Here is a 15,464-nt window from a genome sequence, read left to right on the forward strand (position 1 = left end):
CCGATTCCTCGGCCCCAGAGTGGACAGTCTGATTCTGTAGCCTGGTGGGGGCCGGCAGTCTGCAGTTTTAACACACGACACACGTGATTCTGATTGCCACAGTTCCAGAGCTGGCTTGTGAGAAGGGCTCCCTTAAAGTGTTCAGAATCTTCTATTCACCTCCCTTAAACCAGGACGAGAAATATGATTGTTAGAATAATATCTGTTAAAATGTTTTATTTGGAAAATAGATCATACGACAATGAGTATATAAGTCTACGGTCATTTCAAAGAAGAATAAAGCAAACAGCTGTGCAAACACCTCTTAGGTTAGAAAGTTGCCAGCACCTTCAAAGCCCCTTGTGTGCACCTCTCATCTCACAACCCCTCTCTCTCCCCTGAGATAACCTTAATCCTGAATCACTCCTTTCCTTCTCTTTAAAGCTTAACACCTCTGTTTTTAATCTCTAAATAATATATTATTTAACTCAAGCCGATTTTGAATTTTTCATAAAAGGAATTATTTTTTCAGTTGACAGTATGGTTGTGAGACAAAGCCATGTGGATGCACGTGTTTGAAGTTCATCTCTTTGGATGGACACACCTATGTGGATTTATCTTCTCTCTTGGTGGACATTTAGGGAGCTTCCAGCTGTTGTTTTATTTTGTTTTGTTTCCTATTAGAAACAACGCTACTAGGAATATTCTTGCACCTGGAGAATTTTCCAAGAGTTTTTCTAGAATGTATACCTAGAAGTAGAATTTCTGGGTTTTAGTGTATGCACAATAAGCACTAATCAAGTGATAAATTTGATTACATCAAAATTAGGAACCTTTTAAAGATAGTGAAAAGGCAAGTCACACACTGGGGTAAGACATTTGCAAAAGATATAACTGGTAAAGGGTGAATATCTAGAGTATAGAAAGAACCATGAATCAATAAGAAAAAGGAAGACGACCTAATAGAAAAATGAGCAAAAGTCACGTGCACTTCAGAGACAAGGAAATCCAGAAGGCCGCTAAAAATATTAGAAGATAAACAACCTCATTAGTTATCAGGGAAATGCAAATGAAAGCCACAAGGAGGTATCAGCCATAGCTCACAGATTGGTCAAAATTTAAGAATCAGCCAATATCAAGTGTTGTTGAGGTTATGGGGCAATAGAAACTTTCACTCACTGAAAAGTAAGTGGCCTAATCACTTTAAGAAATACCAACGTTGTCTGACTCATCCTCTCAAGGCTCCAGTATTGGAGGACAGGTTGGAGAATGCAATGGAATCTGAGAAGCCAAGTGTCCAGTGCTGAAGTGGGGCTCTGAAGGGGAGCTTGTAGAGGGGTCTGTAGGAAGCTCTTGCCTCAGTGTAGCTGCGGTCTCTGTGGGTTCACAGCCAAACATCTGATGGGAGGCCTGGGGCTGCTACAGGTCAGCAGGGCCTGCAGTCTAGAAGAAGGGCTGGACATGGAGCAGAGGAGAGTGAGGCCAATCTGGACCCTACAGGGCATTTTATCTCATCACAAAGACCCTCAGAGAGGAATGTCTCCTGCTTCATTCACTTCTGCTTCCCAAATCTTGTCCAAGTTTTTCTTTTGGCCAGCTCTAACCAGGACATACAGGAAAGGGGATTCTAGGAAATGTAGTTTCCATCTGTACTAGTTTCCTATGACTAACAAATCACCACAAACTCAGTGGCTTAAAACAATGCAAATTTATTAGCTTACAGTTCTGGAGATCAGAAGTCTGAAATGAATTCAAATCAGTGTATGGGCAGTGGGCAGTGCTGGACTCCTTCTGAAGACTGGGAGAGAATCCACTTCTTTGCCTCGTCCAGCTTCTAGAGGCTGCTTGCATTCTTGGCTTGTGACCCCTTCCACCATCTTCAAAGCGCACCGCTCCAACCTCTCCTTCTGTTGTCACATCTCCTTTCTGATTCTGGTCCTCCTGCCTCCCTCCAACAAGGAGGTTGATAATATTTAGGCCACCTGGACAATCCAGGATAATCTCCCCATCTTAAGATCCTTAACTCAACTACATCTGCTACCCCTCCCTACCACATAAGGATACATATTCACAGGCTCCAGGGGTTAGAACGTGGACATATTTGGGGGTTGAGATTCACCTTACCGCCAAAACACAGTCCAGCCACCTTCCCCACCATCTTGGAGCCTTTCTCACTGGAAGATTTTCCAGTTTGCTCACCTAGGTTCTCCCACAGTGTGTGGTCCTCTCCTTTCAGGGTGTCTTGCTGGTAATTTACCAATCCTCTGGCTCATAAGAGCTTTCTAGACTTTTCTTTCTCTCTCAGGCCCCGCTGCTGTCTCATGTTTTGGCACACCGCCCATATTCTGGGGTTGGGAGAATTCCTTTCCACCTAGTTTTGTTGACGATGTCCTCAGTGTTTTTCTTTTATGGTTCTGGAAGCCATATCTGTTTTTTGTGACTTTGGGAGATGAAATAAAACTATACTGCCACCAAATTCTTGCTATCTGAGTGATCTGCACTCTTGCTGTGGATTTGAACCCATGAAGAGGACACCATTTCTTTACATTGAAGTTCGAAAATAGGCATGATGATAAAGGTTAATGAAGGTTTTCAAGAGGCTCTTTCTGAGAATGGATTTCCTAGCCAATCTCTTTCCAAACCATCCCCTAAAATAAGGGCACTAAACTTCTAAGCTGAGTGGTTATTTGTGCTACTAGAAACAAAATTGGATATAAGGGTAATGTGGCCAAGATATCCCTCCATTATGGTCAGAAATGAAATTGCAAAAGTTTAGGGTCAAGATGTTTTCTCAGTTGAAATATCAGTTACAAATACGTGTATAAAGACTCTACAGCAAATTGATTTGATTTCTTAGTGTCTTAGAAGTGTTTGGCTTAACTTCATCTCAAATGAGATTTCAGACTGTGACCCACAGCGAAGGAATCCCTTGGACCACCTACCTCAAAGCTTCTGCTGGCAGCCACAGAAACACACACACATGCACACATAGCATATCATTTGACGTGTCTGCCTAGCATGTGACCATCTCTGTGGTTATAATTTTCAAATATCTATTTCTGTACCCTTTTATGGAGAACTCAAATCTCTAGCAGAAAATATTCTCCAAACTAAACCTACTCATTGCATTTGGGCAGCCACAGACCACCTGGAGGGCCTTCAAAGACCAGATTTTCAGAAACTGTAATTTAGAGCATACAAAGAATTGTGGTGTCTTGAGTTGAGGAGGACCAAAAAGATACCTGGTACAACCTCCCCCGAAATTTAAAAACTAGTAAAGCAAGCAATTTTTATTGATTCATATATAAAAAGTCTTAAAGTGATTAACCATGGAACCCAGATGTCAGTGACGCCTCCCTGCCCTTTGGGGACTCAGGAAACTTTCTAACGGAACTCAGAACTCGGCTAAGCTCCTGCATTCACAAATGTTTCTGTTTTGTCTCCCCTCAACCTGGAAATACAGCCCTTGGAGGCTTCTGTAACTGGTCTTTCTCCTCAATCATCTCTTGAAGTTAATGACGTCACAGAGGAGTCTTAGGGGGTCATGTGACATAGTCCATATTCTGCCAGTTCTTGTATCCTCCCTTCTCCTCTCCTCCCTGCTCCCTCCTCTTTTCTTCCCTTCTCCACTTCCTAACTCCACCTCCATCCCTCCAGTAGGGGGCAGACAATCCCATCTCTTTGCGCTGAATGCCCTTCCCGCACCGCCTTGGTACCAGCCCCTACCCCCAACCCGCCTGAGACTAACTCCTGCGAGCGGCCCTGCTGAGTACTTTCCCCACAAGGATGGGACTTCTGTGACGAGGAATTCATCTACCAGCCGCTGATATAAGAAGAATATCTTCATCTCCTTACATATATGGCAGACAAAAATCATAAAATAATGAAACGTGAAAAGTTGTTCAGTCTCTTCCTCCGCAGAGGAAAACCATGCAGAAAAACCCAGACAGGTGAGGACAAATGTAAGGATGTCCATAGGCTTCTCCTCATAATTTCTTTCCTTAGCGGGTTCAGCAGACACTCCTTACCTGAATTTTATGCCTCTCCCACGGCTACAATCAGAATAGGTTGCTCTTCCTGCTTCCCTATCTTTTCCAATCTTGGGAAAGCCTTCTTCCCCATTAACTAAATCTGTCATGCTGTTCTTTCTCTGGTTTATGGGTACACATCCAAAAAGTAAACTTTCTACTGCTGGGTTTTGTATTTATTTCACTTGCTGTTGAAAAGCCAACCTTGCAGCGAACTGTACTCATTTGATATTCCCTATATAGAGAAATTGGTATATTCCTATGGCAAAATAAGATGGATTCTTCTGTTTTTCCTTAAGAGTTTCGTGTGCATAGGTGTTGTTTTTACTGACAAGGCAGCAAGGTCCCCGGAGCCTGCTTTATATTTCCTTTCAGCCTCCACCCAATCCAGCCTGCTGCCACCTACTCGCTTCAGAAATAAACATAAATCATTAAGCTTCATTGGGCTGCTTCCCACTAAGTCAGACAAAAGAGGGCACTGTCTTTATTCAAAGGACTTTGAGACCCAACATGATGTAACGGGAAACGTTGAACATAAAGTCTGACGGCCTGACTTCAAAAGCAGTGCGGTCAGGTTATTGAACCCCTTTGAGTTTCTCTGGTTTCCTTGTTTGTAAAATGAGTAATAATAATTACTGCCCAGTGTCGGGCTGTTGTGAGAATCAGATACAGTTGGGCATGGTAAAGTTCTGTGCAGACTGCAAAGCATTTAGAATATTGAGATGTCAAGCCAGGGTTTAGCCATAAATATGAGTGCCAAATAGGATATGAAAGGAAGGAAAAAGGGGATCCAGTCAATTCTCTGAGTCTTCAGGTGCATTTCTGTGGACTTGAACTTCAAATCCCTTCTTCCAGCTCAATTTTGCATATAAACCTTTCCTTTATCTGATGTGGAGGCAGACAAATGGAGCCTGGTAAAGAAACGCTCATTGGAGAAAAGATGTGTCTGTGGATATTCAGGTAAAATTAGATGAAACCAGAGAACTCAGCATTGAAAGCAGATGCAAATGGTGGCAGTCGAGTAGGGAGGTAGTTTTCCAGCTTTTCTTAGAAGTAAATCTTATGCCAAAGCTGAAAATAGAAAATGGGTTAAGGCAGAACTGCAAAGTGGGGGTGGGGTAGGATGCAGAATACCATGGAAGGCAGGGCTCCAGGAGCACAGTTTGGAAACCACTGGTTAAAAAGAACACCCCACTGGCCCGTGGCCGAGTGGTTAAGTTCGCCTGCTCCGCTGCAGGCGGCCCAGTGTTTCGTCAGTTCGAATCCTGGGCGCGGACATGGCACTGCTCATCAAACCACGCTGAGGCAGCGTCCCACATGCCACAACTAGAAGGACCCATATGCAACTATGTACCGGGGGGCTTTGGGGAGAAAAAGGGAAAAAAATAAAATCTTAAAAAAAAAAAAAATAGAATGCCCCAGGTGGCTAGCAGAGCTTTGCTGGATGGCTCCTGCACAAGTCACCTCTTTCCAGGGTCCCCACAGGGAAGGCCTCAGACTCCTCAGACCCTCAGAGACTGTGGTTAGAGACTACCTTCAGGAGACTAAAGTAAACAAGATGTCAACTACTCGGTTCCCAGTGAGAAAAACGGGCTGGACTATGGGCATATTTTCCCTGTAGTTAAGCTATATGGCAAACTAAACCATAATCAGAAGCCACTTTATTACTTTAGCGTAAGAAATCATGGTCACTCATTTTCATAAGAAATCTGGTCTGGAAATATTCAAAGTCTGTATCATTAACATTCTCTTTCCATATAGATGTACGTACGTGGCAGGATATAATCAGGAAGAATTACCACAAGGGGAATTAAAGAAATTAAATCTTTAATTGTCTCAGGCTAAAATATCCTGATACTTCTATCTTCTAATCCAGTGGACTCCAAACTTTATTGATTGTGTACCCCAATCGCGAAACTCTTTAAGCCCGCATCCCCAGTGTATGTATATTTATTTATGAATTATGTACACCTTCTACTAATGTTTTGAGTATTAAACATTAATAAAATTTAATTAAAAATGAAAGTAGAAGTTCTAGTATTTTCTTCCCTCATTACATTGGAATATTTAATTGATCCTTCAGGGAAAGAAATGGATTCCATATCCATGGACTTCCTATGTGTGAATCGTCTTTCAATGGAAAAATTCAAAACATTCTACCAAACGCATAAGCTGTTTGGTGATAACTTTTCTCCAATTTGCTATATGAAGATCATCATCTACCTTCCTTGTAATTACTGTCATCACAGTGTGTAGGAACTGTGATTCCAAGATTCTAACATTTGTGCTTCCTCTTGGATCTTATCTACCGTTGGAAAGCATGCCACCTTCCTTCCTTGCATGGAAGTGTTATGATCATTAAAAATACTGAGAACATCAAACAAATAAGCAAGTCTGGGTGTCCAGTTCACATCTACAAAAGCTGGAACTAAACTGGCTTCTTATCTTGCAGAAACACTATGAGTTCACTTCATAGTGCAAACATTCTTGACTTGATAGAACTTTCCCCCTCGATAACCATCATACCTCGTCAAGAAACGATGGTTATTGTTAGGGATCAGCATCCTTATTAACCCGTGATAAAGAGAACAATTTGAATTGAACATGTTGGCCTTGATGTCATTCAGCTTTTACTATGTTACTGAGCACACTGTGTAGTTCAGCCAACTTTTAAAAGATTTTTAATAAGATTTTCTCGATGAGTAAAGCAGTGAGCTGATTCACATTCACTGGTGCAAGCTTCCTTGCACCAGTATGAAAAGTATGAAGTATGAAGTATGAGATTATGAAGAAGTATGAAGTATGAAGGGAGTATGAAGAAGCTTATTGTCTAATCTACTCCATCAGCTTCCTTCTTCCTCTTTCCTACATTTCCCCAGGTCTAAAGAGAAAGACCTTCCTCTCACTTCTTTTTTATTTCATATATGTACTTTTACGGTCCTGTGTGGAACTTTCACACGTTAAAGAAAGAAATACAAGAATTTGGAACAACTTTCTCTTGCTCTGATTTAGGCCTTGTTTCTTTTTTTTTGAGGAAGATTAGCCCCGAGCTAACTACTGCCAATCCTCCTCTTCTTGCTGAGGAAGACTGGCCCTGAGCTAACATCCATGCCCATCTTCCTCCACATTTTATACGTGGGACACTTACCACAGCATGGCTTGCCAAACGGTGCCATGGCCACACCCGGGATCTGAACTGGGGAACCCTGGGCCGCCGATAGGCAGAATGTGGGAACCTAACCACTGTTCCACCGGGCTAGCCCCCTGTTTTTAAGACTAGTGTTTTGCTATAAAATTCTGTTTTGAATAACTGAAGCTGTTATTCACAATATCAATTTTTTCCCCACTTTGTATTCCTGCTGTAACAGTCTTAATCTTAGAGACGGATGACACCTCAGGTGCCCAGGGAGAAGGGCATGTACCCCCAAAATTTAAAGAGAAAGGCACATTAAGATTTTTAGACTCTGTCTTTCAGAGCCTTGTCAGTTGACTTCTACTGAAGCTTGGCAGTGTGTTCCTCAAAGTGTGGCTCGCGGCCTTATGTTTTCACAGCACTCACCACGCAGCGCTGTGGCTTGCAACTCTCTGAGGACTCTATGTCTGGCTTTGCTGTCATGATTGGTGTTTCCCCCATAATGTTCCAGCGACAGTAGTTCTGGACTTGCTCTTTAATCTCTTCCTGCCCACTGTCACCAGGGACGCTCTCATCCACCACAGGAAGTCTCCAATTCATGAATGGCCTGTGTTCGGAGCGTCTGTCAGTGTAGAATTTGAAACCCACAACTCGTTCTTCTGTAGAGAGAATGTTATAAGTGTTTGTTGGGTCTCCAGGTCAAATCACAAAGGCCCATTCAACCCCTACTACAAGTAATGAATTTTCCCTTTGCTCCTTCTGTATATCACAGAAGTATAGAACGTCAGAACCCAAATGGGATTTAGAACATCGTGCTATATACACTGGTAACAGAGGTGTTTTCCACTGTATTCTATTACAAATGGCATACATTCCATCTACATTAGACACTAAGTAGGGTCCTAAGGATTAGCCTGGAAACCCAGTCACCCTTTACAACATGGTAAATCAAACAGTCATAAAGCAGGACGGGTCTTGCCACGGAGAACTTCAACTTGGCTACTTTTCTTTATATTCTTTGAGGCACACTTGCAAAGACTAGTTCTTTGTCAATGATTTCCTTACATCTACATACAGACATGGCCAATACTTATGCACCTTAAATCACTATGATCATGGGAGCCACCACTGGGAAAAACAAAAGGCTCAGGTATTGGAGCAGAGGTGGGAAGGAACACCTTTTAGCATTTATTGAGCCAAGCAGACTTCCATCTTAGGGGGCCCTTATCTCTCCTGTCCTCTCGGACTGAAATGCTTTTCCCCCGATATCTCCATGGAGCACTCTCCCACTTCATCAGCTCTTTGCTCAAGGATCACCGCTCACAAGACCCTCAGTGACTGATCTATCTAAACCAGCACCTCCTGGAACTCTGACCTCCCACCCCTACCTGACTTTTCTCTATAGAACTTTTCACTTGATTATTTGTCAGATTCCCCACCTGCCATTCCACCTCCACCTCCCACGGAAGCTTCTTGAGGGTAGGATTTTGTCTCTCTTGTTTACGGTCGTCCCCTCAGTGTCTAAAACACTGTCTATCCGGCATACAGTAGAAACTCAGGAAATATACTTTTAAGTGAAAGAAAGAAGTGACTAAGACCTATGCAAGATGCTCTTCATATGTTATTTCACATAATAGTCAAAACACTTCTATGCAGTAGGTTTCTTCTTCTTTTTAACAGATGAGAGGCAAAATTCCCTTAGTTTTAAAAGAAACTTTAGCAATACAATTTTGTGATTTACATATGCGTTTTATCAGTTTTTAATTGTTGATATTTTTAAATCTCAGTAAAATCTTCTTACATTCCCCACAGAAGAAATCTGAATTAAAAGAAATACTTTTTGGATTTAGTTACTAAACGGGATAAAGAATGGCATTCTAAAGTGGTTTGTCTGCAAAGAAATACTTTGAGGACAATTTTTAGGCAATCTGATTCAATTTCAGTGAAGAAATCTCAAATAATAATCACTCTGTGTTGGAGTAGGGAGAATTTAAAGTCTCTGTCCTCAAAGACCTTACAGAGGCATCATCTCTTTATCCTGGGAGAAATAATATGTAATCATTTTTCATTAGTCCATTCATCCATTTAATGAGAGTGAATTTTGCCCATAAGGAATTCTATTCCAGAAAGAAAGATAGCTCTGTAAAAAATTTTGCTAACACAATGAGATAATAGTAACAGAGAGCTCTGTATAAAATGCTATAAGAACATGTGGAACTGTAGATTTGTCATCCTTTTTGTCCTTGATTATGATCAAGGTTGCATATGAAACTCTCTGAGAGTCTTTCTGAAATTACTTTCTTAAACATATTGAATGGTTAGGCAAAGTTGGCACATCTACAAAATGAGACGTGCATCGGACCACAAAGGATGGGACCCATACATGAAAAGCATCTTCTCATTGGTGGCCTCAAAGCGAATGTCCACAGAAATAGAAGAGGATTCAGAGCCATGTTTTGTGAATTAACGGGAATGAGAACAACTTTGGAACTAGATGAAAAATTGGATAGAAACCTGGCCCTGACTTAACTATGAAATCTTGGACATGATACCTGCTCTCTTGAATCTCTCTGTCTCACAGGATTGCTGTGAAGAAAGTTCTAGCACAGACTGAGACTTAACATGTGCTCAGGAGATGTCATGTAACAATAGCTACCTTGTTGTCCTAGCTTTGGGTTAAACTTTACACATATCACTTAATCAACAAAATAATCTTTTAAGGATAATTATTCCTATTTTACAAATGAAAAGACAGGGTTAAAGAAGTCACATATCTACTTAGTGACTGAGTGACTTCAGCTGCGAGTCCATTTTTACTCCCCTTCCAAAGTTAAGCATTACATAAATACTGTTTTAATATCATCTGGTTCTTTCTGTAAGTTGCTTAAGGATGTCATAATATAAAATAAAAATGTGTGTACACAAATCTATATCAGTTAAATTCCCGGGGTTATAAAACTGTCTTTCCCTCATGAAGTGCTAATTTTCATTATGTTGCTGTAATGCTTCACAATTTTATTTCTTGACAGTAGATGGCGCTGCTGATCGTCAAAAGAGACAAAGATGCCGTCATGCACCACACCCCTACTCCTTTCCTTGGCCATTTAAAAAAAAAAAAAAAAAGCTAGTGAAAAGAAAGTAAAGATTTTCATTCCAATGAAAGGTTGAAATTAAGAGTTTGGAACTGCAGTGTAATTGAGCTGGACGTGTGTATGATCCATGTGTATTTTATTTGGTACTCTAGGGGAAATCTCTTAGGCTATTCACATGATTTCATTAACAGGATTAAAACAAAATATAATAAAATTTAATTATCCAGACATACAATAAGTTTAGAGTTCTTTGTTAGACAGGTTTTGTTGTTTGCACCATGATTTTAGGAAGAGGTGAATATTAAGACAACTAGGAATTTAGTTTAAAATGGATGTAAGTTCCGTTCCAGAGTCCTCAAGATGTCACACAGGAATATGGCGGTCAAGATGAAAAAAAACCAAACAAATTAATTATCTGACCTTTGATTAAGTTACTTAACGTCTCAGGACATAAGTTTTCTCATCTGTAAAACTTAACTATTTCCTGCCTAGTTCTCAGGACAGCTGCATGGATCAAATTCAGCAATGTAGCATAAACATCTGGGGAATTATAATGTCCTATATCCAAATGAGCCTTTATTTATTTTTTCCATACGTTCAACCCCACCTCACATAGATATGAACATAACACGATGAAATCTGAAATTCACAATAAAATTCAATTTCCTTATTTATCCACGAACAACTTAATAATCTTTGGTATATTAGATTCACATATGAAAAGGGACTAAGGTATTTTCAACCATAAAAGGAATGTTTAGCTTATTCAGCTACCCAGAAAGTTAAATAAAAGAACACTTAAATCTGAAGCATATAAGTTATTTGAGGCAGCCTATACTTGCCTTCCCTGACGGTTTTCACTGTCCTCTGCCTTGCAGGAGTGTATGTCTGTGTGTGGAGGCAACGGGGGTGTGCGTCTGTGGTGGACGTGTTTGTGGGGTGCTGACTAAGCAGGCTAGCTGGGTACACTTAAGCTGCAGAGCTGGTCATAACCCTAAAGAAGTCTGTCTGGAATCTCTCCTCTGACTTTCACAAGAGGCAGACATTCCTTCTGTGCCTCTCCTTATTTCGCTTTTTTAACAGCTAATTAAAATATTTTTCACATATGAAAAAATAGACACTTTCAAAAGAAGACATTCAAATGGTGCTCAGCATCTCTAATCATCAGGGAAATACAAATCAAAACCGCAAGGAGATAGCACCTCACACCCGTCAGGGTGGCTATTATCAAAAAGACAAGAGATAACAAGTGTTGGCCAGGATGTGGAGAAAAGGGAACCCTTGTGCACTGCTAGTAGGAATGTAAATTAGGACAGCCATTGTGGAAAACAGTAGGGAGGTTCCTCAAAAAATTAAAAACAGCAACACTGTGTGATTTTCTGATCTTCTTTTAGCAAACGATTCACAATTATTTGCTGCTGATGCTGGGTATTGTCATTTCTGATTCAGGAGCCTGGGTATCTCCTGGCCCTGGTCGCTGGGCCCCAAGCTGCTGCCCTGAAAGAAGAACACCCCCCACACCAGCCACCTTAGGCAGCCAGATTCAGCTTCTCAATTCCTCCCCGGAATAAGTGACCCATTTTCATGCTCCACTGTTTGATCTGGGCTTTGGGGACCTAAAGCATCCTTGCTATGGCATAACAGTGACTGGCCAGCTTCTAAAAACCCAGGGGACAGATTCCTGCCCCCTCCCTCCTGCTTTTACAGATTCTATCACTTCTGCAGGCAGGAATCCCTGCCTGGCTTCCATCAGGACCGCCATTATATGCCCCGGGAACATTCCCTTAGAGCCTCATGGCAGTTGTGATTACAGAGGTGTTTGAGTGATTGTTTAATTTCTCCCACTAGACTCTAAGTTCAGGAGGATGTGAAACAATCTTCCGTCTTTACTGCCGTGTCCCCATACCTGGCACACGGCCGACCACAAAGTAGGTGCTCAGCAGAGTTGTTGAATGAGTGAAAGAATGCTTGGCTTTAACCTTCCCTGGAAAAAGCTGGCAGCCGTCTATGGGTTACACTAAGCCACCGGCAAGCGCCCAGACTGACTGCCTTTAGGCCACTTCTCAGGCCCTTCCAGGGGACAGACTTGAGGAGGAGAGAGGAGAGATTCTAGCTGAGAGAGGCTGCGTTTGTGGGCCTACAGCCCCGCCACGCTCCAAGCTCCCCAGAGACTTTCCTGCTAACCCCTCCTCCACAGGCGCGTCTGGGGTACCCTTCCTCCTCTTTCCTTCATTGCTCCCTGTGGGCGTGGGGCTGGCATGGAGCTCAATCCTAAGTAAAAGTCTGCTCTAGTAGGAAGCGAGTCATGTTCCTCCGATTGAGGTGTTTCCTTCCTAAAGAAGTTACAATGGGCTCTTTTCAGAGAGAAAGGGGGCAGGCATAGTGTGTGGCCACACTGCCGACCGACTTGTGCAGAGTGAAGCACATTCTGGAGTAGGGGGCCTCTTTTCCCAGAAGAGGCACCGGGCTGAGCCCTGAAATGGGGTGGCCCAGCCTTTCTGAGCCTCAGTCACTTTACCTGCGGGATACAAGCATCCTCTGGAAGCCCTCAGGGTCATCGTAAATCATTTTCTTTTCTTGACCTCCAGGACATAGCCGCCTGGGTTCTCTTCCTGTTTCTCAGTCTCCTTGCTGGATCCTCTTCCTCTTTGTAATCTCTTCATCTGGGTTCCCCAGGGCTCTGGCCTGAGGCCCCTCTTCTCCAGACACACTCACCCCTGGGTGAACACTCCGAGTTTCATGGCTATAAATTCCCTCATGTGCTGAGGAATCCCACAGGCTTAGCTCCAGCTCTGCCTTTGCCCCTGAACTCCGGATTCTCATAGCCAACTGCCGACTCCTCATCCCCACTGGGACGTCTAATAGGTGTTTCACACTCACTGGATCTAAAGCTGAACTCTTTCTTTTATTTATTTTTTTAAGAGGTCACTTCTTTAATAAGTGACAGAACATTAATGCAGACCCAATAGTCAACACCATGTACAATAGTGAAAAAACAGGGCACTTCACATTACAGGTCAGGGAGAATGTAAGAAGTTGGCCATCTTCATGCTTTTTAAACAATGATGAGGATGTTCCAGCCAATTTAATAAAATGAGGGGAAGGGGTTGAAGACAGGAGGATGAAATTATTGTTTGCAGATGATGAGATTGTCTACACCACAAACCAAAGAGGATCTGTTGAAAAAGAAAATAATATAAAAGAGATCAGATAATAGTCAGTTAGAAAATAAATATATGTATGCTAATATCTTGTCCTACGAATAAAAAGTTCAAAGATAAATGAAAAAGGTGCCATATACAGTAGAAATTTTAAAAATATATAAAATACCTGAGAATCAACTTCTAAAAAGGTATAATATGTATATTTTAAAAATTAAACATAAACTATATTTAAAAGAAAATGAGAAATCAGGAAAAAATTCCAAGTATATGAAATCAAATTTTCATACCTCTAATATATAAAGAGTTCTTACAAATAAATAAGAAAAAGGTGGAATTCCAATTAAAAATTGGCAAAGGGCAAATAATTCACAAAAAAAGAAATAGTCAATAAGTCTGTTAAAAAGGTTTGGCCTCATTAGCAATCAAGGAAGTGCAAATTAAAACAATGAAATTTATGGGTAGTCAAATTGTAATCTTTTTCTAAAATACTGTTAGCATTGGTAAGATGTAAAGAAACTGGCACACATCCATTGCTGGTGGAATGTAACTAGTGATTTTCCTGAAGACAATTTGACAATATGTATCAAAAGTCTTAAGCCATCCTTTGACCCAGAAATTTCAGTTCTGGAAATATATTCTAAGGATATAATCATAATCATGGATGTATAAAAAGCTTTGCTATAACAAAATTTTGATAAGAGGAAAATTCTGGAACCAACTCAAATGATGAACAACAGAGGACTGATTAAATAAACTGCGGTCCATCAAAAATTAAAGAGATTATGCAGCATTACACATGACGTTACTGAAGATAAAGCTGAACTCTTGATCTCGGCGTCCCCATGTTCCAACTGGTTTTTCTCTTAATCTTCCCCATCTCAGTGAGTGGCTCAGTCCCAAAAACTTGCACTCATGCTTGACTCCTTTCCTTCGTACGCCACATCTAATCCACAGTGAGGCCTGTCAGCTCCACCTTCAAAATATATCCCTCATCTGACCTCTTCTCACCACCCCCACCTCAAACACCCGAGGCTTCGATAGAGACCAAGCCACGCCGCTTTGCTCCTGGACCACCACAGTAGTCTCGGATCTTTCCACTTCCACTCTTGTCCTGCTACCAGCTGTTCGCCATATAGCATCCAGAGCGGTCTTTGTAACTTCCAGACCATGTCATCCCTGCTCAAAACCCCCAGGGGCTTTCCTCACACATAGAATGAAATTCAAACTCCACGCACTGGTCTAGCCAGCTCTAGCCCCAGCTCCGGCCCCTGCTGACCCTTCCGACCTGAACCTGTATGTCTGCTGTAGGCACGCTGGCCTTCTTGGCAGTCGTCAGACTCACAAGCTGGTTATGCCTCGCATTTGCACTTGGGTCCTCTCTCTGGAGTTCTCTTTCCCCCGGTTTTCACGTGGCTTTGCTCTCTTGCTTTCTGGAGAGACTTAAAAGTCCAGAGAGAGGCTTGTTTGACCACTTAAATAAAACAGCCTTCCATCCTTCTCCATGACCTCATCTACCTTTGTTTTTGTCACTGCTCTTGTAACTACCTGTGTTAGGTGTTACCTGTCCTTAGGTGAAAGTCTGAGAATCCTTGGCTAGTTTAAGCAGAAGAGGGATTTATTAATAGACTTCAGGAGCTCAAGAAATACTTGGGAGGGCTCAGTGGTTCATAGCCAAGAAAATGCATGATTCACACCAGCTGGTGAGAACTCTGCTGCCCCTGTTGCCACAGGTTATGTCACCAGTGCCACTGTCCCAGACCCTAGCTCTGCTGCACCCCACTGCCTCCGGTGCCCTGGAATCTCCATCTCACTGCAGATGCTGCCACCACCAGTAGGGGTTTTCTGCAGTCCCTGTGTCCTTGAATCACCGCTCCTGACCCAAAGTATGGGCCGGGGTGTCTGACTGGTCAAGCCTTGGCCTCAGGTCTTGGCTCATTCTACAAGGGAGGCTGATCAAACCACTATCTTTGGTTTCTACGTAGCGGGCCGTGGGCTCTGCATCCCCACAAGACTCCATGAGGTAGGGTATCTCCAGACACAGGATGGAGGTTCAGATTCTGGGCAGCCA

General features: G+C 42.2%; 1 long non-coding RNA gene across 1 annotated transcript; it reads left to right on the forward strand.

Annotated features, from left to right (window-relative positions):
• The first annotated feature begins 3,527 nt into the window (after nt 1–3,527).
• On the forward strand, nt 3,528–6,032 carry LOC139075635 (uncharacterized). The gene is made up of 3 exons (XR_011526242.1): nt 3,528–3,929; nt 4,863–4,967; nt 5,769–6,032. It is a non-coding gene; the product is annotated as an uncharacterized lncRNA (long non-coding RNA).
• The last annotated feature ends 9,432 nt before the right edge of the window (nt 6,033–15,464 follow it).

This window comes from Equus przewalskii, chromosome 14 (assembly GCF_037783145.1).
Source record: "Equus przewalskii isolate Varuska chromosome 14, EquPr2, whole genome shotgun sequence".
In the NCBI taxonomy this organism is placed as follows: Eukaryota; Metazoa; Chordata; class Mammalia; order Perissodactyla; family Equidae; genus Equus; species Equus przewalskii.